This window comes from Micropterus dolomieu, linkage group LG18 (assembly GCF_021292245.1).
Source record: "Micropterus dolomieu isolate WLL.071019.BEF.003 ecotype Adirondacks linkage group LG18, ASM2129224v1, whole genome shotgun sequence".
Taxonomy (NCBI): domain Eukaryota; kingdom Metazoa; phylum Chordata; class Actinopteri; order Centrarchiformes; family Centrarchidae; genus Micropterus; species Micropterus dolomieu.
Genome location: NC_060167.1, coordinates 20,686,815 through 20,687,065, shown reverse-complemented (window position 1 = coordinate 20,687,065; position 251 = coordinate 20,686,815).

Below are 251 nucleotides of genomic sequence, written 5' to 3'. Positions count from 1 at the left end.
GCTCCAAGACGTTGTTTGATTCCCAATTTTTGCTAAATCAATTTCACTGTTTTATCCACAAACTCTTTCCCATTATCTGATGATATTCAATCTGGAAGTCCCCACCTGCTTATGACCTCTCTACACAAAAACTTGGCAACCGATTGAGCGTCTTTCCACTTGGTTGTACAGGCCTCCGGCCATCGTGAAAATCTATCCACAACCACTAGCATGTATCTTTTCCCTTCAACTGGTTTTATCATATCGACAAA